At 37.3% G+C, this 27943-nt stretch overlaps 1 pseudogene; it reads left to right on the top strand.

Annotated features, from left to right (window-relative positions):
* The first annotated feature begins 24220 nt into the window (after window positions 1–24220).
* Window positions 24221–24563, top strand: LOC132357702 (large ribosomal subunit protein eL30-like; annotated as a pseudogene).
* Window positions 24564–27943: the final 3380 nt, after the last annotated feature.

Genomic DNA, 27943 nt, shown 5'->3' on the forward strand with positions numbered 1-27943 from the left:
GTTGAAAAGTATGAGATATTAGAAATGGTTGAAAGATAATGAGACTAAACCAGAATGCCTCTGGTAACACTTCAGATGAATAGTGGAATTGCATATCTACTTATACTGTCAGAGTCCTTCATCTATAATTAAGGTCATAGAATCTTTCTCAGTATCTCCACCCAGGCATTTTTTCTTCTACTCTGGCACCTAAAAATCTAAGAGAAGAAGTAATAGACAAATGAACAAAAACAGAAGAGATAGACCCTCATGGTCCGTACCTCTACGGCACCTACTTTCTTGAAAAATTAAAAGTTTCGTAAGGACATCCACAGATAGGTGGAAATTTGCCATCATGGAGATCTAGCTTCATGTGAGACTAGAAATTAACAGCTATGGAAACTTACTCAGAGAATAATATGGGAGAAAGAATGAATTTTGCAGTCAGACAGATATGAGTTTGTATCCTGGTTCCATCATTTACAAATAGAATAGCAGTAATAATTGAGTGCTTTGCCTTAGAACAATTACTTGTATGCTCTGAGTCTTAGTTTCCTCATCTGCAAAATAGAGGTAATACTTACTCATATCTTTGATATGAATGTACATAAACTGCCTGAGAGAGGTAAAAATCCACTAAAGTTTGTTTTCTTCTCCCTTTGGCTAGAAAGTATGTAATACTTGACATGCCCATTTGCTCTAGCCATAGATTTGATGTAAAGTGATCCTCTCCTCTCATAACCTAGCATTAGTACATGTAATTATGATATAGAAACTAGATTTCTGCCTCCCTGCCTCTTTCCTTTGTATTTGTTATTCTCCCTTCCTATCTAGAATACCTAAAATCCTAACAAAAAGTTTGTAACAAACATTTCTATACATAGCTATAGATTATTCTTGACAATTTGATTTGCCTTCACGTTCATTCATTTAAGTACTTTATTACAAGTACTAAATAATCTCCTGAGAATTGAAAATTGAACAGAGATTTATGCCTTTAAGAATTTTGGGTTCAGTTATAGAGTTAAGAAACCAGCTACCGCAATATATTGTGAAAAGAGGGCTAGGATTATCCACGGCAAGTAAGGGAAGCAGGATATGGGGAGGAGCATGGGGATGACAGTGGATATGATGTGAGGGGTAGTGGTCAAAGAAGTTTTCTTCTCAAAGGAAGAGAAACTGGAGATAAGTTTTACCAAATGAGTATTACTAAGTTAAATCAAGAAGAGGCAAAGACACTTGAGGAAGTGTGAACAGCATTTATGAAAGCATAGGAGTGTGAAGAAACAAGATACTTCTTCTGGAAAGATTTCTGTGGCAGATTGTGTTTTTCAAAATATCTGCAACAATGTTTCCAGACCCACATGCTTTCCAGAACCTTACCTCTCCTCCATCAAGAGGTTGAGTCTATATCCCTTCCCCTTAAACGGGGGAAGGCCTTGGGGACTGCCTCATTAATAAAGTATAGTAGCTGTGACACCGTGTGACTGCCAAGGCTAGGTCATAAAAGGTGATGCAACTTCCTCCACTTCTTTTTTGAAAATGTGCCCTGGAAGTCCTGAGCCACCATGTAAGAAGTTTAGCCTCCTCAAAGCTGCTATGCTGAAGCAAACACACAGAGATGGGGGAGATGCCTGAGGAACATCAGCTGTTCTGGCTCCCAGCTGCTCAAGACTTCCCAGTCCAAACATATCAGTTAGGAGGCCTTTGAGATGACACAAAAACTTAGGCATTGAAATCACTGAAACTGCATGAGAAATTCTGAATAAAAGCTACTGAGCTGAGTTATTCCAAACTCAAAACCATGAGATGGTAGTCTTAAATGATTGCTATTGTTTTTAAACTACTGTACCTAGCACAACGCCTGGCACACGGTATGTGTTCAGTATATTCAATGAATATATATATATATATATATATAAATATATATATTCAGTGAATGAATAAATGAATGGATTATCTTTATATGTTTAGAGAGTGAGAAAGGCAGCGTCAGTGGGAGATGAGCCTAGAAAAGCAGGTAGGAGACACATCGTGAGCATCACTGTGTACTAAGCTGAAGCATTTGACTTTATTTTGAAAGCTACAGAGACCTATAGAAGAAGAATTTAGGCAGTAGAGTGACATGATCAGATTCATACTTAAGAAGATCGAAATAGTGGTATGGGGATGCAATAAGATCAAAGTACGGAGTATAGATACGCTCTATGTGAAATTGCAAGAAAAAGAAGATGAATCCTGAAATGTTGAGGGTAGAGAATTTACGTGATAGATTTAGTAGCAGCCTTCTGCCACATGGGCTTTCATTTATAGTTTTAAAAGAAGTTAATTACCTCTTACATATGCCCCTTTAGGGCAATTTTTAAAAGTTTCTTTGTTTGATTTTGTATTGTCTTCATAATTACTGATTATTTCTGACAGACAGAAATCCGTCCTAGGGGTACCATCTCCTAGAGATAAGCAACTGTGCCTTATGTATAAATTTCTTGTGATCTCAAGCAGTTAATAGAGTTGAGCTAACTCAACATAATAATCTTTTGGGAAATGAATTTCCTAGCTACTCACATGTCCTCTAAACTTAGGCATCTTCTTTGTGAAAGGTTTTCCAACCAAGTTAATTATTAGCTGCAACCCTGAATCTTCAATATTGAGTATATGTTTTCTAGTAGACCCATTAACCATGAAATACTAGTTACTTTCCATATTTCCAGTTGCTTTGAATAAAGTGTCAATTCCATGGTGTGAGTATGTATGGACTAGAGGGGATATAGGGAAAGGGGAGGAAGATGAGATGATGATAGTCTTTGGAAAAGATGAATAATCCTTGAAGACCAAAACAATATCTAAGACGAAGTAGCATTCCAGTATTAAAATGAAGATCAGTGGACCTAAGAACCAGAGTAAGTTTAAGGACCAGTCCACAGATCTGAAGGGGTATGGCAGACACTGCTTGTAGCTTATCCAATATCTCTTCTTTTCTATTAGAATAGAACCCCAACTCTGTTTGGGCAGTGTGCCCAGCCGAAAGAACTAAAATTTCCAGCTTCTCTTGCAGCTAATGATGGCCATGGGACATAGTTAAGGCCAATAAGATATAAGTGAAAGTTGCTGGATGGGACTTCTGGGAAATTTCTTTGAAAGGGTAGACTCAACTCACCTACATCATCTGTCTTTAACTTTTTCTCTTTTCTGAAACACAGCCTGTTGATGGTGGAATAACCGTCTTGCAACCATGATCATAAGGACAAAAGTTGTCCGCTAAGGATAGAGGAGTAGAAGGCTAGAAGAAGCTCAAGTGCCTGATGGCATCATGAAGCCATTGAACTGGTCCTGAGCTAATAACCTATTAATTTTTTTTTTAATGAAAATTAAGAACTCTCTGGATTAGGGGGTCTTCAGAGAAACAGAACATACCCAACATACACATATGTATATGTATATACACACGCACACATATATACAAACACACACACACATATAAGGAGAAAGAGACAGAAACAGAAAGTGAGATTTAAGGAACTGGCTCTCATGTGATCATGGGAGCTGGAAGTTTGAAATTTGCAGGGCAGGCCAACAGGTGGAAACTCAGGCAGGGTTTCTATGTTGCAGTCTTCAGGCAGAATTCTTTCTTCAAAAAACATGTCTTTGCTTTTAAGGCCTTCAACTGATTGGATGAGGTCACACGTACATTATGGAGGGCAATCTACTTTATTTAAAGTCTGCCCATCCTAAATGCTAGTCACATATAAAAGTACCTTCACAACAACATCTAGACTGCTGTTTGACCAAACACCTGGATACCATAGCCTAGCCCAGTTAATGTATAAAATTAACTATCACACTTTTAAAATTGTTTGAACCACTGGTTGATTGGGTTTCTATTGCAAACACAAGTACAGAATGTCTTAATTATTAATGGCAAGGGGAAAAGATTGTATCTGTAAATATGAGCAGTTCTAGGTGGTAGGAGTGAGGAATAGGGATGGAGGAAGGGGAGGATATCAATTAATAATCTTGTATCTGCTTGATCGTAGCCTCTGTTCACATCTGCTGATGTTCACCTTTTAGACTTCAAAGTGCCTGAATCTAAAAGTTTGGAATCTCCTGACCATCAAGGGAGACAATGCAACAGTCATTGCCCTCCCCCTTCCCGATTTTGTTATAATATGAATATTGTAATAATACTGCTTAGACAAAATGCATTGACAAATTGAGTTAGCCATTTGAACACATATCAATGAGAAATGAGAAAGTTGGAGTTCTTTATTTCTCTGGCCTTTTAAGGGCACTTATCCTTGAAATACAACTGTTCCTCTCCCCAGGCTGCAGGATCATAGTTACATTTTAGTGCATTATTTTGAAGGCCTGGTGTGGTGCTTTTGTTTCTTGGTGAGATTTAACTTGTAACATCAGCTCCTAGGATTGCTTAGATTTATTTAGACCACTTGTTTACAGTTTGGGGTAAATCTAGTAGGATTGTTTTGAGGGCCATTCTACCCGAGCTTTTAGATTTGGGGTTTCTTGGATGAGTCATCCAGCTTCTTTAGGTCTTCATTTCCTTACCTGTAAAATGAGATATTCATCCTGGATAATCTCTAAGTTCATTTCCAGTAAAAACTGTTAGAATTTTGTGGTATTATCTAAGAGTTCTTTGTACCTTGGCAGGGAAAAAATTTCTTCAAGTAACTCTCTATCCTGGGATTCATAATTTCACTGTCTGCACACACAAAATCAAGTACCAGGACTAAAGTGGTTGGTTGTACCCTGTAGTGGGTACTATCATGTTTTTTTAACTTTTATTGAAGTATAATTTTATGTGATAAAATTTACCCTTTTAAAGTATATACTTGTATAATCATGACCACAATCAAAATATAGACCATTTTCATAATTCCCAAAAGTTTCCTCATGCCTCTGCCTAAGTGGTTCTCTAGAAACCACTGATGTGTTTTCTGTCCCTTTATTTTTTCCTTTATTAGAAGGTCATTTAAATGGAATCAGGCAACACTTAGTGTGACTGGCTTTTTCCACCAAGCATAGTGATGTGAAATCTGCCTGTGTTTTTACATGTTCCTTTTCATTGTTGAGTAGTGATCTCTTGTTTGAATTTAAAACTGTGTGTTTATCCATTCACCAGTTAAGGAAATTTGTGTTGTTTTCATTTTTTTAAAAATTCTGAATAAAGCTTCTATGAACATTTGCCTATAGGTATTTTTCTTTCATTTTTCTTTTATTCCACATAGGAGTGGAATTGCTGAGTCATAGCGTCAATATATTTTTAATTTTATAGGAAGTGATCAAAGTGGCCGAATCATTTTGCATTCCAACCAGCAATGTTAAAATTTTCCCACATTCTTACCAATGCTCATTAGTTTTTTTTACTTTTTTTCTTTTTGAATTTTAGCCATTCTAGTGGATATGTAGTAGTGTCTCACTGTGTTTTTAATTTGCATTTCCATGTTGACTAAATGTGTTGAGCATCTTTGCATTTGTTTATTGGCCATTCACATATCTTCTTTAATGGAGTGTTTGTTAAAATATTTTGCTTGTTTCTTTATTGAGTAGTTTGTCTTTTTATTGTTGAGCTACAGGTGTTCTTTATATATTCTGGATACAAGACCTTTATCAGATACATGTTTTGCACATATTTTCTCCCAGTCTGTGTCCTGTCTTTTGAAGTACAGAAGTTTTTGTTTTTGTTGTTTTTTGATTAATCCTGTTATTACTTTTTTCTTTATAGTACATATTTCTTTGTCTTGTCCAAGAAATATTTGATAACCCAAGGTTACAAAGATTCTCTCTTGTGTTTTCCTATAGAGGATTCATTGTTTAAGCTCTTATTCTCGGACTCAGGATGCATTTTAAGTTTAGTGAGCATAATTTTAAAAATTGCTTTCCGCATTCATTACTTTTGCACCTTTGTCAAAAATTAACTTACCGTTTATGAATGAGTCTGTTTCTGTACTATCTATTTTGCTGCACTGATCTATGTGTTTATCCTTATGTCAATACCACATTGTTTGATACATAACTGTATCAAATACATGTACACAAGTACTCCAATTTTGTCGTCTTTTACAAAAACATTTTGGCTGTTTTAGGTCTTACGCATTTCAATATAAATTTTATAATTGTTGGTTAATTTCTCTAAAAATCTTGCCGTGATTTTAATAGGATTGCACTGAATTTAGAGATCACATGGAGAGAATTGACACCTTACCAATATTGAATGTTCTGATCCACGAACATAATATATACCTCTAATTTGATCTACTTTAATTTCTATCTGCAATACTTAGCAATTTTCAATGTACATCTTTCACATATTTTATAAAATGTATCCTTAAGTGTTTCATGTTTTTGATGCTATTGTAAATAGTATTTTTTTTAAAGGTTTTTTTTTTAATTAATTATTTTTGGCTGTGTGGGGTCTTCGTTTCTGTGCATAGGCTTTCTCTAGTTGCGGCGAGCGGGGGCCACTCCTCATCGCGGTGCGCGGGCCTCTCATTGTCCTGGCTTCTCTTGTTATGGAGCACAGGCTCTAGCGCAGGCTCAGTAGTTGTGGCTCACGGGCTTAGCCACCCCGCGGCATGTGGGATCCTCCCAGACCAGGGCTCGAACCGGTGTCCCCTGCATTGGCAGGCAGATTCTTAACCACTGCGCCACCAGGGAAGCCCCATGTAAATAGTATTTTAACATTTTACTTTTCAACTGTACATTAATAATTCATAAATATACATTTGATTTTTGTATGTTGACCTTTTGTCCTTGTGGCTTTGCTAAACTCACCTAATCAATTTTTTGGTAGATTCCTAGGGATAGTCTTTGTAGATAGTTGTGAAATCTAACAATAAAAGCAGTTATACTTCTTCCTTTCCAATCTGTATGTCTTTTTTTTTCCTTTGCCTTATTGTGCTAGCTAGAATTTCCAGTTAATGTTGAATTGAAAAGGTGAGAACAGATACTCTTGACTTGTTTCTAATTGTAGAGGGAAAGAATTCAGTATTCACTATTAAGTGTAACGTTAGCTATGTTTGTAGAGCCCCTTCATTAGGTTGAGGAATTTACGTTGTATTTTTAAATTAATGAAAGCTTTGTCATGAATAAGTGTTGAATTTTGTGAAACGATTTTTCATATGGTATACATTTTAGTCTGTTACTATGGTAAAATACATTGGTTTTTGAATGTTGAAACAACTGCATTCTTGGGAGAGAGCCTACTTGGTCATGATATAGTACCTACTTTATATGTTGTACAAATTGATTTGCCAATTTATATTAGGGATATTACATTTATGTTTAGGAACAATATTGGCCTATAGTTCCCTTTTCTTGTAACATCTTTGTCAGGTGTTAATATCATGGCAATTCTAGTGTCAAGTAGTGAGATGCCCCTGCCTCTCCTCCTCGTGCTTCGCCTTCATTGTTTTGTAGAGTTCATTAGTGAAGCCATGTGAAACTAGAGTTTTCTTGCAGAAAGGTTTTTAACTAAAAAGTCAATTTTAATACATATAGGGTTATTCAGGTTGTCTATTTCTTCTTGAGTGAGAGATGGTAGTTTGTGCCATTGGAGGAATTTTGTCCAGTTCATCTAAGTTGTCAAATTTATTGAAATAGAGTTGTTCAAATATTCCCATTATTGTTTAATGTCTGAAGCATATGTCTTCTGGCAATATGATCTCTTAGCTTTTTCTTTTGTCTCAAAAAAAATCTTTATTTCACTTTCATTTTTGAAAGATGCTTCAACTGTGCATAGAATTTTAGGTTGCCGTGGGGGGGGGGTTTGTTGTTTATTTTTCCATTAAGTACTTTAAAGATACCATTATGTCTTATTTGCATATTTTCTGATGAGAAATCTGCTGACATTCTTACCTATGACTGCTGAGCATACTGCTTTTCTTTTCTCTGAATGACTTCAAGACTTTTTGTTTTCTCTTTTTAGTTTGACTGTGATATGCTTAGGTTGTTTTCTTTGCATTTATTAAGCTTGGGATTTTCTGAGCTTCTTGGATCTGTGTTTGTTGTCTTTTTTTTTTTTTTTTTGGCCATGCCACATGGCATGTGGGATCTTAGTTCCCCAACCAGGGATTGAACCTGCGCCCTCTGAAGTGGAAATGTGGAGTCCTAACCACTGGACCTCCAAGGAAGTCCTTGTGGTTTGTTGTCTTTTATTCAATTTTTGAAAATAATCAGTCATTATATGTTCAAATGTTTCTAATGCTCTTTTCTCCCTCTTTTTTGGTGGGGAACTCCAATTACATGTATATTAGACTGATGGTTTCCCACAGCTTTTGGATGTACTATACTTGTTTCCTTCCATTTTTTCTCCTTCTGCTTCAATTAGTTACTTTATTTCTTTCAATTTTTAAAATTAAACTTTTTATTTGGGAACACCTATAGAAAAGTTATAAATATAGTGCAGAGAGTTCCCATATATATGTCACCCAGCTTCCCCTAATGTTAACCAATGGTACATTTGTCAAAACTAAAATATTAACATTGGGACTATTAGCTAAACACCACCATTTTTTCTACTAATGTCCTTTTCATGTTCCAGGATCTAATCTAGGATACCATATTACATTAGTCATCATGTCTTTTTAGTCTCCTCAAGTCTGTAATAGTTTCTTAGTCTTTCCTTGTTTTTCATTATCTGTCCTTTTTTGAAGAATATTGGTTGAGAATATTGTAGAATATCCCTCAATTTGGGTTTGTCTGAAATTTTCTCCTGCTTAGAGTGGGTTATGGGTTTGGGGGAAGAATACCACAGAGAGGAAGTGCTCTTCTCATCACATCATATCAGGGGGTACATGCTATCCAAATGACTTACCACTGGTGATGTTGACCTTGATCACTTGGTTGAGGTGGGGTCTGCCAGCTTTCTCCCCTTCGTACGTTCTTTGGAAGCAACTCACTAATTCCTTCAGTGGGCCACTGCTCCTGTTTTGTGTTTAGTGTGATACCTGGAGTGCTATAGAGTTTCTCTTATTGTTTCTCCTCCACCCTTAGCTTTCAGCTAGCTCCGCATGCTTAGGACACAGAAGGATGTTTTTCTGTGTACTGTTGCCCCTCTCCACAGTGGTAGGCTATTACTTAGTGCGAGACTTGTGGATATAAGGGGAATTTTTCTTTCTCCTGCTATAGCCTCTGCCTTAAGTCTTAAGCATGCCCTGTGTAACTCTGCCTCAAAGGTGGATCTACCTGTGTTTTAGCCCTCCCCCAGTGGCAGACCATCTCTTTCTTGACTCTGAGGATTGAGCAGTGAATAAAACACAGAATGAATTTCATAAAGCTACGTCTACAACAACTGGTAGAAAACTGATAAACACAAACATGCTGATTACTTGGCTTCAGGTGGATGAAGAACCCAGCTAATTTTACCCAATTTGGCCAGTTTGAGTCATTATTTTGTTTATTCAGGCAAATTGTTAGTTTTCCCAATCACTAAAAGGATTTCTTGCCTTTTTATTTACTCAAGGGGAAGACACTTTTCCCAAGTAGAACTCATCAATTCCCTCGTTGTTAAGGTGGATGCCAATTCAATATTCAGATAACTTAACTCTGAAATATGTTTAATTATACTTAGGTGGGGAAATACCAATAACATTAAAATATTCCATTTGGAAATACGGTATCTGTATTTTTTCTGGATTTATTCTAGATCTTCTAAAAGCAGTGAGGACAGAGGTAATTACAAATCTAAAATGTGAAATAGTTTAGACTCAACACAGTGTTTAGTAAGTGAAAAGGGTGCTTCAAGTATAATTTCACGGATAGAAATCATGTATTTTAAGAAAACTCCTCCTTATGTATGTATGACATTGAAATTTTAAAGCTTGTTATGTACTATCAAATACTGGCACCCCAAATATCACCAATGCATCCTGTTGATAAGACAAATCTAAATGTATCACTTACCATGGTAAGGGAGATCACCACCTTGACAAAATTTGATCTTGTCTCAGAGAAGGACTAGGTTAGATTTTTGTTAAGCATTTGAAGTTTGGTTTAAGATGGTTTTTCAATGTGGAGGCTTACTTAGGATTAAGTGAGGATCATGGTATATTAGTTTAGGATTGGGGGCACAGCAAGGTGAGGGCACAAATTGTTAATTTCCATTAAAGAGTCGACAGACCTTTTGGGAAGTCCTGTAATGTAATGAGCAATATAATTATTTGCCTGGGCAAGAGTCTTCTAGAATAATAAAACTGTACTAATGTAGACAACTGAATGCCATGTCAGTGATTCTCCGTGAACCATGTGAGTGGTTCTCAACTGTGGCTGTTTTGCCTCCCAGGGGAATTTTGGCAAAGTCTGGAGACTTTACAGTTGTTACAAGGGGAGTTGGGGGTCTTGGTGCTACTGGCATCTGGTCAATAGCTGTCAGCCACGGATGCTGCTAAACATCCTACGATGCAGAGGACAACCTCCATGACAAAGAATTATCCAGCCCAATATGTTAATAATGGCCAGGTTGAGAAATCCTGGTGTGGGCAAGAGGTCTATAAAGGGCCAGATGGTAAAAAAATTTTACGCTTTGGATCATGCGATCTCTGTTGCAACTACTCAACTCTGTTACTGTGCAAAAGAGTCACAGATAAAACAGAAATAAATGGGCATGACTTGTTGCAAACTTGATTTACAAAAACAAGCAAGGAGCAAGATTTGCCCCGGTGGGCTGTTGTTTGCTGATCCCTAATGGAGCCAGTAAGCTGTATGGGGATAGGAGGTTTCAGTTTTCAGTGTCTAAGTGTATGGTTTCTGGTCTCAGCAGTGTGCTTTGAATCTTCAATAGAAGAAGAAACATTTTCAAGTAAACATAGGTAAATAGCAAATAAATATGGAAAGTCACATGAAAAACCGTAGACTTTCTAAAGAACACCGTGAACATTTCTATGGAGCTGATTTTCTGTGCTACACGAACTATACCAAAACAACAATCTGTTTGCTGAACCAGTAATTTTCCAGGATGAACTAATGAAACTAAAATTACTTTTTAGCTGGGTTTTATCTGTATTTTGAAGCTCATTTAAGTTAAAAAAATGGTAACATGAGACAAAAATAATTATTTCTTTTAAAACAAACAAAATATAACACTCAATGACAATGGCTTAAAAATTATCCCTTTAACACTTAGTACTCTTTTTTCTTCTTTTTCAGTTTTTTTGCTGCATTAATCACTTCCTGAGATTATATATATTTGTTTATTGTCATGCCCTCCCTGTGAGATCATGGTCATTGTATATTTCAGTCACAGCTGTATCCCCATCACCTAGAGGACCAGAATGAATAATTACACTGCTCATAGAGAACCATTACTATCATCATAGATAACACAGAGCACTTATGCGCCAGCTACTCTTCTAAGGACTTTACATGGACTAGCTAGTCTAATCACATACAACCCTGGGTAGAGGGTACTATTATTATTCACAGTTTAAGAGATGAGAATAATGAGGCATAGACAGGCTAAGTGACTTGTTTAGGCCCACAGAGCTAGCAGGTGACAGCTAAGATTTGAGTCCATGTAGTCTGACACCAGAATCCACGCTTTGAACTATTACACTATAGCTGATGCTCTCCTGCTGATATGTTGCATAAATACACATATATACATACATAGTTTGCATATTTCACAATTTCTCTGTTGTAAAGCAGGTTACACCCTTACCCTAGGTCTGCTGGCTCTGTCATTCTGCATTATCGTCATTCGTGACATTCAGGACCCAGGTCCTTAGAGGTCTATCTCTGTGAGGCATTGAGGTGCCTCATGGGAAACAGCAAATCCTAAGGAAAGAGAGAGTTGGAAAAATAAGCTTGTTCCACTATAGGTGTCCCTACTATTAGAGAGAAAGATGGTATTGGTCAGAGCACAACGTGTATTGCTTCCTGTGAATGGACATCTGAACCCTTCCTGTGAATGGATACCTGAACTCTCTAGTAGAGAGAGGCTTCCGTTGATAAAATCTCAAAGGGAAATTTTCTCACGGAAATCTCAGAGGCATCAGGAGCACAGGGAGCACTACTTGGCAATAAAGCGTGACACGAAGGTAGAGGCTGGGAAGGACCCCTGCTGCGCCAGCAGTGGGGTTACACCTCAGCACTGCCTCGCACCGACAGTCACCAGCATTTCCCCGGGGCTGGGGGCATACAACCATGTGTGGCGCCCAGGCAACACAGCACAGGCAGTAAGGCGTGGCAGCAGGAGGGTGGTGGCAACGGTCACAGGGCAGCTGCAGCTGAGGGTGGGAAGGGCATTCTGGGAGGTCTCAGCAGCAGACATTACTGCAGGGAAAACATATTTCTGTGTTGCGATGGAGAAGGCCACATTGATGCGTATGAATACTCCGGAGATGTACTCCAGAAGGCCCCAAATGTGATTGGGTTAGGAGAAGGACAGAGCTAAAGGTCAAGTGCTTTTTATGGTAGCAGCTTAGAGTTACCCCGTTTTTCTCCTGATGACTGTGGAGCTTCAGAATAATGGCTTACAACTATTATAGAGCTAAAGCCAGTGTTATCTTCAAGAGTAAATGTGTGTGTATGTGTATGTGTGTATACTTGGTGGGGAGAGAAGGCAGATAGGCTGTATATCTGTATATTTAGGTCTAAATCATCTTCGGTCATACAAACTGAGTAAATTAACACCAATGCATTGGGTCTTTAATAAAAAACACAAAGGTCCTGGTTGTTCTCTGAATTACTAATGCCCTGAAACTGCCTGAAAGTCATTTGGACATGCTTGCTGATAATACTCTTGATGAGGAATAGAATTTATTTTTTGCTTGAGAGCTAATTAATGTAATCTTTAAAATATATAAATCCCATGGTGAGCCCAAATAATTATAATTGAAATGTGGACCTTGCCAAAACTGAGAAAATTAAAATGCAAACAAAATCTGTTAATATATCTAAATTAAAAAAAAAACAAAAAGGAAAGAAAACCAATTAACTTCTGGAAACAGGGTTTGGTATTTAGAATGAGGAGATTAAATTATGCGGATATCAAATTAACACTTGGAATGAAGATGGTGTTGCCCAGCTGCCTTTCAAAGCTTCACCTTGCACAGACTAAAGTTGCTAGGGAGCAGGGAAGTGAGCTGTTTAAAAGGCCACAGTTGTGTTCCCTAAGTGGTCCACACAGGGATCATAAAAATTCCTGATGGAATCTTTAGCAGCATGGAGGTAACTGGAAGGAAGGCATGGGGCTAGTAATTAAATCACCAATCTTTTCTGGGGAGATTATATGTAGATACACATATAGAGAGACATATATAAATAAATAGACGAGCTAAACATTAAAATATACAGGTATGTACATATATATTCACTTATACAATACCTAGTTAGTCATTTTGGTCATTTCAGCAAACAGCTGAGCAACTCCATCAGAAAAAAGAAAAACATTGGAGGTATGGGGCTTAGAGTACAGTTGTAGGGGCTTCCCTGGCGGTGCAGTGGTTAAGAATTTGCCTGCCAGTGCAGGGGACACCGGTTCAAGCCCTGGTCCGGGAAGATCCCACATGCCGCAGAGCAACTAAGCCCGTGCACCACAGTTACTGAGCCCGCGTGCCACAACTACTGAAGCCCGTGCGCCTAGAGCCCGTACTCCGAAACAAAGAGAAGCCACCGCAACGAAGAGTAGCCCCCGCTCGCCACAACTAGAGAAAGCCCGCACGTAGCAACGAACACCCAATGCAGCCAAAAAATAAATAACTTTATAAAAAAAATACAACTGTAAAACTTTCAGAATATACATTATCATATGACACCTATACATCTGGTGCATTTCAGCAATTTAGTAGGACAAACAAAACGGCCAAATTAGTTTTTTTGTTTTGTTTTATACCTGAACTGACCAACCAGCTCAATCCAGGTCCTCTGGTAGTTCCATGTTATTACTACATTTAGGAAATCAGATAAATGTGTCTTTGGTTCTTAGGGATATTTCTATGTGTTTCTCACTTTTCAAGCAGCTGTTTTTAGCATTGTGTAGGTACTGTCACAGCCTCTTCCACTGCATTATTATAAGGAGTTCACGGTAGGAGTCATTTCTGTAGACACACTACCATAAAGAGGTTACGGTATATCAGTATGGATGGATCTGTTCTCACCTCATTAGCCAGACAGACAGAAGTAATTTTGAATATCAGATCTGGACCCTGGGGGAACTCTTGTCCTTTTCTAAGACAAGCTGTAGAATGTGTACCCTGCTGCACACAACCTTGAGATGACCATTAAAAGTTCAGAACTCCATCATGGATACCATCACCAAATGGCCATATTAATAAGACACCTGAGAGGGCAGAGATGAGAATGCTTTCAGAGACTTATAACTAGCACTGACAGGGACACAAGACCTTCATCTTATTGTGATTATTCTGGCTTCTTAGCCCAGAGGAAAGAAACCGAGTCAGAAAAACAAAAGGTTTGTGGAATTAGTTTGGTATCATTCTATCTATTCCCCAAGGGAACAGAAGAGTAGAGAATGGGGAAGAAAGCAGAGGGAGAATAATTTCTTACCAAGTACTGTATTTGAAAAGCAGATTGGTAAGATGAACAGTTAATGAACGCATCAGTTCATTTAGCAAATATATTTTCTTTCATTAATCATTTAGCAATATTAACTATTGTAGGCTTGGAGTTAACTAGGATGAGCTAAATCGGAGAAGGCCCCTGCTTCAATAGAACTGCAGCCTCGTGTGGCGTGCAGACCTTCATTGAATAGTTACTCTGATGATAAGCACAGGTCTATGGACATGCATTTGGAAGGAAGCAGATGAAGAATGGGTGTGAACAAAATAATATAGTGTTTGGAATATGGCTATGCTAAATCCTCTAAATTGGAATGATGGCCTACCTAAATCATTCTTTTATATAATCATATCTGCCAAAACCTTTGTAATAACCCCATCTCTAGTATTGTATCTGCAAAGCTCTTTTTACACTTAACAGCAAAACTGTCATTCTTTGCAACAATTTGGATTAGAATGGGAAACCCAGCGAGTATGGTACATCTCTTTAAGATATGCTACAACATAATTTTAGAGATGGATACTTTGTAAATTAATTATGCATACTTTGGCACTATTCATGCAAATAACCGTAAAATTTTTAACTTTCAAAATTATTGTTAAAGATTTTTTCCCATAAAGTTTTCCTAATTTGATACCAATGGCATTTTTTACAAAACTAGAACAAAAAAATCTTAAAATTTGTATGGAGACATGGGGGACCCCGAATGGCCAGTGCAGTCTTGAGGGAGGGGGGCGGAGCTGGGGGAATCAGACTCCCTGACTTCAGACTGTACTGCAGGTCTGCAGTGATCAGGACAGTGTGGTGCTGGCTCGGGAACAGAAATATAGATCAGTGGAGCAGGATAGAAAGCCCAGAGATAAACCCACGCACCTATGGTCAATGAATCTATGACAAAGGAGGCAGGGATATACAATGGAGAAAAGACAGTCTCTTCAATAAGTGGTGCTGGGAAAACTGGACAGCTACATGTAAAAGAATGAAATTAGAACACTCCCTAACACCATACACAAAAATAAACTCAAAATGGATTAGAGACCTAAATGTAAGACTGGACGCTATAAAACTCTTAGAGGAAAACTTAGGAAGAACACTCTTTGACGTAAATCACAGCAAGATCTTTTTTGACCCACCTCCTAGAGTAATGGAAATAAAAACAAAAATAAACAAATGGGACCTAATGAAACTTAAAAGCTTTTGCACAGCAAAGGAAACTACAAACAAGACGAAAAGACAACCCTCAGAAAGGGAGAAAATATTTGCAAACGAATCAACGGACAAAGGATTAATCTCCAAAATATATAAACAGCTCATGCAGCTCAATATGAAAAAAACAAACAACCCTATCCAAAAATGGGCAGAAGGCCTAAATAGATATTTCTCCAAAGAAGACATACAGATGGCCAAGAAGCACATGAAAATCTGCTCAACATCACTAATTATTCGAGAAATGCAAATCAAAACTACAATGAGGTATCACCTCACACCAGTTAGAATGGGCATCATCAGAAAGTCTACAAACAACACATACTGGAGAGGGTGTGGAGAAAAGGGAACGCACTTGCCCTGTTGGTGGGAATGTAAATTGATACAGCCACTATGGAGAACACTATGGAGGTTTCTTAAAAAACTAAAAATAGTATTACCATAATGACCCAGCAATCCCACTCCTGGGCACATACCCAGAGAAAACCATAATTCAAAAAGACACATGCACCCCAATGTTCATTGCAGCACTATTTACAATAGCCAAGTCATGGAAGCAACCTAAATGCCCATCAACAGACGAATGGATAAAGAAGTTGTGGTACATATATACCATGGAATATTACTCAGCCATAAAAAGTAACGAAATTGGGTCATTTTTAGAGACGTGGATGAATCTACAGACTGTCATACAGAGTGAAGTAAGTCAGAAAGAAAAACAAATATTGTATATTAATGCATATATGTGGAACCTAGAAAAATGGTACAGATGAACCGGTTTGCAGGGCAGAAATTGAGACACAGATGTAGAGAACAAACGTATGGCCACCAAGAGGGGAAAGTGGCCCAGGTATGGTGGTTGTGTGATGAATTGGGAGATTGGGATTGACATATATACACTAATATGTATAAAATGGATAACTAATAAGAACCTGCTGTATAAAAAAATAAATAAAATAAAATTCAAAAATAAAAAAAAAGAAAGAAAGTTTCCTTAATTTGATATCAGTCTAAAAGACCTTATTTTCTGGGCTAGAAATGAGGATATGGATGTTTGTGCAGCTGCTGATTATTATTTTGCAATTTTGCAGTTTGTGCAAAACTAATCTGTTTTGCGATGGAGCTGGTGTGGCAGGTAAAAAACAGTCCATGTGTTCATGTGTCCTGGAAAGATGAAAGAACTTTATTTATTTTACTTATTTCTGCTGGCTAGTGGAAATTTATCCTAATTCATTCACTTTCTTCCCTCTATCCTTATTCTTCTTTCAGGGTTCAGTCTAATTACAGGGAGATTATATACTGTCTATGCAAGTTGGCATCTTCTAAGTTGTCTTTATTCCCATCTGTTCATTGGTCCCCATGAGTCATAGCTAAGTCCCACTCCCAGCTGCAAGCCATCTTCAGTTTGGTTCTTTCTACACCACTGTGGATGCATGGAAATTATCTTCTTTGTTCTTTTCCACCTTTGGGCACAGTTACTCTGCGAGCTCTCAGTCCCATTGGCCTAGACACCCGGTGCAGATATTTCTAAATCTCTTTATGCTTGCCACCTCGCTACAGTGTTCTGGAAAAGGGAGTGCAGCTTCCCTCTGCTCTTGGATCTCAAATTTATCAGGATTTCCCTTCACACCCCACCTTCAAGATGAGGCTGAACTTGGTAGAAATGTAAGGCTCAAGTCTAACCTTTCTGAGTGATGCAACACTGACTATATTTAGTCGATGTTTTTCATAGAGGTTTCCCACAATCCCATTAATCTGGAGTATCTTTTCTAGTCTTGGGGTGGATAGCTTTGCTCTGAACCATTATATAATCTTTCTGCCATGAATCCACTTATTAAAAGTTCTCAGCTCCTTTTGCAACAACCATTTTTTGAGATATAGTTGCTCTGTTTTCTAGTTTCCTGAATGGGGCAAGGATCACCAAGGATCACAGATCACTGAATATGCTACTGAATTAATAGCATAAAGCCTTATGTTAATATATTTGTGGTGCTTTTTTTTTTTTTTTTTGAAGATTAGTGAGTGATTCAAACCTCAAGCAAAGCAACAAACAACAGTTTTGTCTGGGTCTTGAAAGAATCTTAGTGTTCTGGAAAGAGAGATCCCACTCAGATAACAGGTACTTCATATTTTCACAGAGAGCTGTAGGATTGTATGCTTATCCATGTCAGTATTTCCTGTAGGCTTCATCTTCTTTTGATGGAGGAGGGCATTACTATGGATTAAAAGGTTTATTGGAGTTTAGATTTTTAGAATATTCCAGAAGTCAGTGAGCCACGAACAAGTTTTTTAGAAATTGTTTTTGTTCTCAGTATATTCTTTCCAAAGTAAAATATTCTCTGATTTTTTTCTTTCTCAGATAGAATAGAAAAATGATACCAGTATATGTGTGTGTGTGTGTGTGCGTGTGTGCGTGTGTGTGTGTGTGTACCACTGATTCAGTTATCACCTTCCAGTGTGGTTTTTTTTTAACATCTTTATTGGAGTATAATTGCTTTACAATGGTGTGTTAGTTTATGCTTTATAACAAAGTGAATCAGTTATACATATACATATGTTCCCATATCTCTTCCCTCTTGCGTTTCCCTCCCTCCCACCCTCCCTATCCCACACCTCTAGGTGGTCACAAAGCACCGAGCTGATCTCCCTGTGCTATGCAGCTGCTTCCCACTAGCTATCTATTTTATGTTCGGTAGTGTATATATGTCCATGCCACTGTCTCACTTTGTCACAGCTTACCCTTCCCCCTCCCCATATCCTCAAGTCCATTCTCTAGTAGGTCTGTGTCTTTATTCCCATCTTGCCCCTAGGTTCTTCATGACCATTTTTTTTTTTTTAGATTCCATATATATGTGTTAGCATACGGTATTTGTTTTTCTCTTTCTGACTTACTTCACTCTGTATGACAGGCTCTAGGTCCATCCACCTCACTACAAATAACTCAATTTCGTTTCTTTTTATGGCTGAGTAATATTCCATTGAATATATGTGCCACATCTTCTTTATCCATTCATCCGATGATGGACACTTAGGTTGCTTCCATGTCCTGGCTATTGTAAATAGAGCTGCAATGAACATTTTGGTACATGACTCTTTTTGAATTATGGTTTTCTCTGGGTATATGCCCAGGAGTGGGATTGCTGGGTCATATGGTAGTTCTACTTTTAGTTTTTTAAGGAACCTCCATACTGTTCTCCATAGTGGCTGTATCAATTTACATTCCCACCAACAGTTCAGGAGGGTTCCCTTTTCTCCACACCCTCTCCAGCATTTATTGTTTGTAGATTTTTTGATGATGGCCATTCTGACCGGTGTGAGATGATATCTCATTGTAGTTTTGATTTGCATTTCTCTAGGGTTTTTGACTTCTTGGTTTGTTCATGACCTTCACACCCTGTCAGAGTCTCAGGAATTAAGCTTACATGAATGCAATTATTTCTTCTCTACAAAAGGAGGCGTAAATTGATGTTTTCTTTCAGATAATGCCCCTTGGAAATCCAAACAGGATATGTTTCTTTCTCTTTTGTGGTGAGTGAGTTGTATGAAATCTTATTGCTATATATACAATATTTATTTACAATGGCACCATACCTCTCCATTTATTTATTTATTTTTAAAAATTTATTTGTTTATTTTTGGCTTAGTTGGGTCTTTGTTGCTGTGTGCGGGCTTTCTTTAGTTGGGGCCAGTGGGGGGCTACTCTTCATTGCGGTGCGTAGGCTTCTCATTGCGGTGGCTTCTCATTGCAGAGCACAGGCTCTAGGTGTGTGGGCTTCAGTAGTTGTGGCACGTGGGCTCAGTAGTTGTGGCTCGCGGGCTCTAGAGTGCAGGCTCAGTAGTTGTGGTGCACAGACTTAGTTGCTCTGCGGCATGTGGGATCTTCCCAGGCCAGGATTCGAACCTGTGTCCCCTGCGTTGGCAGGCGGATTCACTGTGCCACCAGGGAAGTCCCCTATCTGTTTATTTTTATTACAGCATGATATGGAGGAGTAGCGCTAGACTCATTTCCAGAATTTCTAAGTGTGTATCCCCAGTTCTGCCTACCCATTAGCAGTGTGATTGTGTTCATATTTACCACATTCACAGCCTCATTTTTCTCATTTTTAAAATGGAAGTAACATTGTCCACCCCATCTGACAAGGCTTTTGCATATTTGTTGTTATTGCTAAATATTTTGCCTTAAATAGTTCTTAATCTTTCCATTTATAAGATAGAAATATTCTCTCATTGTTGATTCTGAGTTTTCCTTAGACTAGGATAATACATAGTATGGAAAAGAGTCTCAAGTTCAGTATAATCTTCATAAAGCTCCAGTCAACCTAGACATTCCCATAGTAAAGGTTTTCTTTGGCGAGTGTGGAGGGAAGTCAGCATGATGGCACTGAGGTTTGGGAAGAAGGTCAAGGAAAATGGCTGTGGCTGAATTCCTGAGCAGACAAAATTGCCAAATCCATGTAAGTCTCCTTCCATAGATTTACTTGAATGTGAAGGAGACTGTTTTTCTTAATCAGTCTAATGACATTCAACCTCACATTGCCCAATTTGTTGAGCCAAATTCATGGTGATAAAGGCATTTCATGATGATGATGAGATCTTGGGGTGATAGGAGCAATGAAATGATGAGAGGGATTATGTCCTCTAGGTAAAGTAGTCTGAACTATTAGATTTGCTAGATTTTTGTGTGTTTATGTTCATAGTATTTTAGAAAGACAAGTGTCCAATAAATAAGATGTTAGAATGTAGATTTTATCTATTTGAGGAGAATATATATGGTCCTTGTGAAATTTAAAAACTGAAGTACATTCCAGATGAATCATCAACAGCCTGTTCTGCTGTAGTAATAGTACTAGTTGTTGATACAGCTGAAATGAGAGGACCAGCTGGGCTTTCACATGCCTGCTTTCTCCAGGCTAGGGGACTACCCTGTGTAAGAGGCTCCATTTAGTAGTGTGTTGCTATTCACTTGCTAGGTCAGTGATTGTTTTCCCTGTTAGTTTGTGCTACATGTTTTGCTTGGTGAGCCTGAAATTCATCAGAAAATAAGATAAAGTTCAGGAGAAGAGGAGAGAGAACAAACAAGTTGAAGCTTGTGTTGTTTTAGGAGCACAGTGATTCAGTATTAGGCATTTTGTTTGAATTCCTGTGTATTATGCTTCAGTGAGTCAAGGTGGAAGTAGTTTACAGCTGAATTTGAAAATTAAGGGATGTTTTGTTGAGTACATGCTCATCCATTGTATAGTATATTTTATTGATACCCAATGTAATATCTCCCAGTGATGAAAATTATATCTAATGTAAAAGAAAAATAAACAGCAGCAGCATATAGTGTGAACTCACTCTAAATTGCTACTCAGCTACTCATAAACAATTAAACATGGTCTCTCCTTCGATTCTTTATAGCCAATGCGCTTTAAAAAAATTTTTTTGGCACATCCCACAGTTTGATAACATTCAATATCCTTACTGAAATGTTGAAAGGATTTTAGTCCATCTTGAATTAAAAACCAAATGTAAGGTAGAATATTGAAATACAAGCTGATGGTAGAGAGACCTTAAGCTCTTGCCAACATCGTATTTCTGTTTTATCTAGGAGAGTGTTTCTCAACCATGAATGATTTACCACCCTCCTCCCAGGGGAACATTTGGCAATGTCTGGTTACTCTTTTAGTTGTCACAACTGGGAGGTGCTACTGGCATCTGGTGGGTAGATGCCTGAATACTGCTAAACATTCTACAATGCATAGGATCCCTCCCACCCCCTCCCTCCTCCCACCCCTCATTCACAACAAGAATTATCTGGGTCAAAATGTCAATGGTGCCAGATGTCTGTCCTGACATAGGACAGACATCTGATGAGATATTAGGATTTTTGAGGAAGAAATTTTCCTAACATTTAAAAAATGAAATCATCTATGGTTGAGGGCACTGCTGCTTTGAGTTCAAAGACACAGACTTCTCATCTGAATTCAGGGAGTTACAACTTCATGCATACCCTCAGCAAATATTCTCTTCTTACACAATATAGATTCTGTGAAGAGAAGTCACCATTCCTATATGGGAAAAAATGATATAGGTTCCACTAAAAATCCATTAGAATGAAGAGATTATCATAGCCTTAGGTTATATCATAAGATATTTCTGTTTCTGTAGGTCAAAATTATCAAGTATCAGTAATATCATAGGGTTCAACTCTGTACTATGGCATCTTTTGTCAGATGATCATGATCTGAAAGAAAGTCCCATTTGGGAGAGAGATGTCAGGATGCCTCTTCAATGTGCCTTGCTTGTATTTCAACCTATTGCAATATTATGGCTAGAATCTGGTAACATTTGTGGTATCTTAATAATTAATGACATACTGTTCAAAATGCATTTTTGTAATAACTTTTGCCAACATAATTTTGGTTGACATACATTTTTGAGATAACACAATTGCTATTGCTTGGAAATTTTGAGAATATCTGTCAGTCTGGTTTGGGAATTTTAAAAGTAACTCTAAGAATTAAGGAAATAAGAGGTTTAATATAGCAATTAGGGGTTAAAATGGGAATTAGGAGAGTGAAGGCCTGGAAGTATATAGCTGAAGGATCAGAGAAACAGCCACTGTGACATCAGTCTGAAAGCTTGGAATGAGTGAAGAAGCTGCCAATCCTGGGAAGTCCAAGAAACTTCAAATACCACAAAGTCGGAGTTTGCAGAGTGGTCTGGAACTAGATGCCTGCCCCTCTGATTGTCATGATGTATTGAGCAATAATAGCTTCTTTATCGTTTCTACTTTCCAATTTTCACAAGAGTTCCTCTCACTGGTAAACCATAGCCTGGGTCTATAGCGTGAAGGTGATGCTGAGAAACATAGTTCCCAGACTTAGGAGGGACTGGAAGCAGTGAGGCAAAGTTGACCACCACCAATTCAACACAATGAAAATCTCCTCCTTGATGGATTGCTCGCACTCATCATTGAGGGTAGATGAGAATGGGCAGCTTAAAGTTTCTCAAGGTTTCACAGAGTTATAACTGCATTTTCATAAGGACAAGAAAGGATGGGCAGCCAAAGCCTCTGTAGAATTCACAGTGATATAATTGCCTGATCATAAAAAGTCATCAACATTAAAATAAAGGCCATGAAGAAAGATAAAGAAGGACACTATATAATGATAAAAGGGTCAAACAAGAGGAGGATATTATACTTGTTAACATATATGCACCCAATATAGGAGCACCTGAATACATAAAACGAATACTAACAGACATAAAAGGAGAAATTGACAGGAATACAATAACAGTAGGGGACTTTAACACACCACTCACATCAATGGACAGATCTTATAGACAGAAAGTCAATAGGGCAACAATCTAAATGACACAATAGAACAGTTAGACTTAATTGATATTTTCAAGATGTTACATCCAGGAAAAAAAAAAGCAAAAGCCAGAATACACATTCTTTTCAAGTTCAATTGGAACATTCTCTAGGGTAGACCATGTTCTAGGGCACAAAACAAGCCTCAACAAATTTAAGAGGATAGAAATTATTTCAAGCATCTTTTCTGAGCACAAAGGCATGAAATTAGAAATCAACCACAGAAAATGAGAAAAAAAAGATTATGTGGAGACTAAACAACATGCTACTAAAAAACAAATGGGTCAATGATGAAATCAAAGAGGAAATTAAAAAATACCTTGAGACAAATGACGATGAAAACACAACCATACAAAATCTATGGGAGGCACCAAAAGCAGTCCTTAGAGGGAAGTTCATAGCAATGCATGACTTCCTCAAAAAACAAGAAAAATCTCAGACAACCTAACCTACCACCTCAAAGAATTAGTAAAAGAAGAACAAACAAAACCTAAAGTCAGTAGAAGGAAGGAAACAATACAGATCAGGAAATAGAGACTGAAAAACAATAGAAAATCAATAAAATCAAGAGCTGGTTCTTTGAAAGGGTAAACCAAAGGGTAAATCAACAAATCTCTGGCCAGGCTCACCAAGAAGAGATGACCCAAATAAACAAAATAAGAAATGAAATGTGAGAAATAACTATCGACACCCTAGAAATACAGAAAAACATAAGCTAATACTATGAACAATTATATGCCAACAAATTGGACAACCTAGAAGAAATGGACAAGTTTCTAGAAACATCCAGCCCACCAAAACTGAACCAAGAAGAAATAGATAATTGGAACAGACTGATCACTAGAAGTGAAATAGAATCTGTAATAATTAAAAACAAACAAACAAAAAAAAAACAAAAAACACCTCCCTGCAAACAAGAGTCCAGGACCATAAGGCTTCACTGGGCAGTTCTACCAAACATACAAAGAAGAACTTATACCAATTCTTCTCAAACTCTCCCAAAAGATTGAAGAGGCAGGAACACTCCCAAAATATTCTATGAAGCCACCATCACCCTGATATCAAAACCAGACACCTTTCTTGCTCCCCAGCCATCTTGGCGGCTCCACGTGGTTGGGGGAGTTCTGCACCTAAGGCAGGAAGATGGTGGCCACAAAGAAGATGAAAAAGTCACTGGAGTCAATCAACTCTAGGCTCCAACTCATTATGAAGAGTGGAAAGTACCTGTTGGGGTAGAAGCAGACTCTGAAAATGATCAGACAAGGCAAAGCAAAACTGGTCATCCTTGCCAACAACTTCCCAGCCTTGAGGAATCTGAAATAGAGTATTATGCCATGTTGGCCAAAACTGGTATCCATCATTACAGTGGCAATAACATTGGGCACAGAATGTGGAAAATACTACAGAGTATGCACACTGGCTATCATTGATCCAGGTGATTCTGATATCATTAGAAGCATGCCAGAACAGACTGGTGAATAGTAAATCATGCACAATTTTTCCTTAACAAAACTGTCCAGAGCTTGTTTAAAAACAAAACAAAACAAACAAACAAAGACACCACCAAAAAAGAAAATTACAGGCCAATATCTTTGATGACTATAGATGTAAAAATTCTCAACAAAATATTAGCAAACTGAACCCAGCAACAGTTAAAAAAGATCATACACCATGATCAAGTTGAATTCATCCTAGGGTCACAAGGATGATTCAACATACGCAAATAAATCAGTGTGATACACTACATCAACAAAAGACAAAAGCCACACAGTCATCTCAATAGATGCAGAAAAAGCATTTGATAAAACTCAACATCCATTCATGATAAAAACTCTTGCCAGAGTGGGTATAGAGGGAACATACCTCAACATACTAAAAGCTATTTATAACAAACCCACAGCCAACACAATACTCAATGGCGAAAAGCTGAAAGCCTTCCCACTAAACTCTCGAAGAAGACAAGGATGCCTACTCTCACGATTTCTGTTCAACCTAGTATTGGAAGTCCTAACCACAAAAATCAGACAAGAAAAAGAAAAGGTATCCAAATTGGAAGGGAAGAGGTAAAATTGTCATTATATGTAGATGACATGATGCTCTATATAGAAAACCCTAAAGACTCCACACAAAACCTATTATAACTGATAAACAAATTCAGCAAGGTAGCAGGATACAAGATTAACATACAGAAATTGTTTGCATTTCTTTACACTAACAATGAAATATCAGAAAGGGAAAGTAAAAAAACAAATCCTTTTAAAAATTGCATCAAAAAAATAAAATACTTGGGAATAAACCTGAGCAAGGAGGTGAAAGACTTATATGCTGACAACTTTAAAACATTGATAAAGGAAATTGAAGATGCTTCAAAGAAATGGAAAGATCTACCATGCTCTTTGATTGGAAGAATTAATATTGTTAAAATGGCCTTACTACCCAAAGCAATGTACAGATTTAATATGATCCCTATCAAATTACCCATGACATTTTTCACAGAACTAGAACAAATAATCCTAAAATTTATATGGAACCATAAAAGACCCAGAATTGCCAAAATAATCCTGAGGAGAAAGAACAAAGCTGGAGGCATAACCCTCCGAGACTTCAGACAATACTGCAAAGCTACAGTAATCAAAACAGCATGGTATTGGCACAAAAACAGACATATGGATCAATGGAACAGAACAGAGAACCCAGAAATAAACCCATACACCTATGGTCAATTAATCTTTGACAAAGGAGGCAAGAATATACAATGGAGAAAAGACAGTCTGTTTAGCAAGCAGTGTTGGGAAAGCTGAACAGCCACATATAAATCAATAAAGTTAGAACACTCCCTCACACCATACACAAAAATAAACTCACAGTGGCTTAAAGATTTAAGTAGAAGGCATGACACCTAGAGGAGTCCTAGAAGAGAACATAGGCAAAACATTCTCTGACATAAATCATATCAATGTTTTCTTAGGTCAGTCTCCCAAGGCAATAGAAATAAAAGCAAAAATAAACAAATGGGACCTAATCAAACAAGCTTTTGCCCAGCAAAGGAAACCATAAAAAAATGAAATACAGCCTACAGAATGCGAGAAAATATTTGCAAATGATGCAAACAACAAAGGCTTAATTTCCAAAATATACAAACAGCTCATACAGCTCAATTTAAAAAAAAAAAGCCCAATGAAAAAATGGGCAGAAGACCTAAATAGACACTTCTCCCAGGAAGGCATGCAGATGGCTAATAGGCACATGGAAAGATGCTCAATGTTTCTAATTATTAGAGAAATACAAATCAAAACTAAAATGAGGTGTCACCTCACACTGGTCAGAATGGCAGTCATTGAAAAGTCTACAAATTGCTGGAGAGGGTGTGGAGAAAAGGGAATCCTTCTACACTGTTGGTGGGAATATAAATTGGTACAGCCACTATGGAAGTCACTATGGTGGTTCCTTAAAAAGCTAAAAATAGAGTTACCATATGATCCAGCAATCCCACTCCAGGGCATATATCTGGACAAAACTATAATTTGAAAAGATACATGCACCCCAATGTTCATAGCAGCACTATTTACAATAGCCAAGACATGGAAGCAACTTAAATGTCCATCGACAGAGGAATGGATAAAGAAGATATGGTATATATACACAGTGGAATATTTCTCAGCCATAAAAAAACGAATGAAATAATGCCATTTGCAGCAACATGAATGGATCTACAGATTATCATACTAAGTGTAGTAAGTCAGAAAGAGAAGGACAAATATCATATAATATCACTTATATGTGGAATCTAAAATATATGTAACTTGCAAGAGGCTTATGCAATATCCTTCCTTCAGAGTAAAATATCTGATGTCTAGTCCTTCTCTATCTTGATATCTTTCTAAGACATTGCTATTTTTCCTTTGGTATATTAGGGTAGAATAGCCAGTGTTTATCAAACACATCTGAACTTTTAGTGACAAAATGAAAAAATTTTGAACTAGAATGAAAATATATGAAATGAAAAAATGATTGGACACAGAAGAAGGGAACAGTAAATTTAAGACATATTAATAGAAATTATCCAAAATGAACCATCTAGAGAAAATAGAACGTCAATGAGTAGGAACAATATCAAACGTACTAATATGTATGTAGTTGGATTTTCAGAAGAAAAAAGAACAGCTCAGGAAAAATAAAAAATGGCTCCAAATTTGAAGAATAAACGTCAATACACAAATTCAGGAAGTTCAGTAAATTCCAAGCAGGATGAATAAGAATAAAACCACAGACACATCATAGTCGAACTGCCAGAAACAAAAGATAAAAAGAAAAACCTTAAAATCAGCCAAAGGAAAGAAGACACACTACATACAGGGAAATTATTATGATAAATTACTTCTTATTAGAAACAGTGGAAACTAGAAGGCAATGGAATTTTCTTTAAGTGCTAAAGGAAAAGAAGAGTCAATTTAGAATTCTATAGTGAAAATATTTTAAAAGGTTAAATAAAGGTATTTTAAATAAATTGAAACTGAAACGATTAATAATCAGTTCTGTACTATAAGAAATGTTAAAGGAATATCATTCTAACAGGAAATTGTACCATATGGAAACTCAGCTCCACAGGAAGAAAGAAAGAGTTCTAAAGGGTGATTCTATGGGTAAATATAAAATATATTTTGTCTCAATTTTTATAAATGACAACTTATTATTTAAAGAAAAAATAGTAACAACTTATTGTGGAGTTCCACAGATATAGAAGTAAGATATATGACAACAATAGCAAAATGAATGAAAAAGTAAAATGGAATTAAACTATTGGAAAGTTCTTATGCTATTCTTGACGTGGTATATTCACTCAAGGTTAGATTATAAGTTATATAG

Source organism: Balaenoptera ricei, chromosome X, assembly GCF_028023285.1.
Source record: "Balaenoptera ricei isolate mBalRic1 chromosome X, mBalRic1.hap2, whole genome shotgun sequence".
NCBI classification, from domain to species: Eukaryota; Metazoa; Chordata; class Mammalia; order Artiodactyla; family Balaenopteridae; genus Balaenoptera; species Balaenoptera ricei.